Source organism: Orbicella faveolata, unplaced genomic scaffold, assembly GCF_042242905.1.
Source record: "Orbicella faveolata isolate gen_17 unplaced genomic scaffold, um_ofav_v1 contig_13, whole genome shotgun sequence".
NCBI lineage: Eukaryota > Metazoa > Cnidaria > Anthozoa > Scleractinia > Merulinidae > Orbicella > Orbicella faveolata.
Window position 1 is genome coordinate 28,629,340 of NW_028301540.1, and position 661 is coordinate 28,630,000.

Here is a 661-nt window from a genome sequence, read left to right on the forward strand (position 1 = left end):
AGTTGAAGATGATCCTTTGGACACTTCTCCAATCCAGATAGACCTTGAGACAGAAGCAGCGTCCTCACTTCGGCCTCAAGAACCCAAACATTCAGCATCAGATAGAAACACTCTAAATTCAACCGCGCAGCCCGCTCAACAGCTTCAGGACGTACATCAGTTTCCCGTGGAAAGTGAAACCATGCCGTATACCTTCAACCGCAAGCGTCATGAGCAAACGTAGATACTGTCACCTAGATCGTCACAGCGATAACTGATTCTTTCAGTACGAGTCGCCTCCCAGCACCTGAACCGACCATTTTCAGCGGTGAGCCCATCCTTTATCCGGATTGGAAGTCGTCCTTTCATGCCCTCATACAGCGAAAGAACTTACCGTCAAGCGATAAGATGTATTACTTGAAACGATACGTGAGTGGATCTGCCAAAGAAGCTAGTAACGGACTTTTCCTGCAAGGTTCATCAGAAGCCTACGAACGAGCGTGGAACATTCTAGACGAGGGGTTTGGTCATCCGTTCATAGTAACAAATGCGTACAGAGACAAGCTACGAAAATGGCCCAAGATCGGTATGAAAGATCACCAGGGTCTTTGATTTGGTGATTTTCTAACAAGTGTGGAAACTGCTATGTAAGTGATCGAGAATCTAAACGTTTTGAATGACT

General features: G+C 46.1%; 1 protein-coding gene across 1 annotated transcript in view; it reads left to right on the forward strand.

Moving 5' to 3' along the window:
• The first annotated feature begins 312 nt into the window (after positions 1-312).
• The window catches only part of LOC149115891 (uncharacterized), a 1,833-nt gene continuing 1,484 nt past the window's right edge, over positions 313-661 (forward strand). The window contains exon 1 of the mRNA XM_089285726.1: positions 313-661. This exon is cut by the window's right edge and continues 1,484 nt beyond it. The gene's annotated coding sequence lies outside the window, so the exon portion shown is untranslated.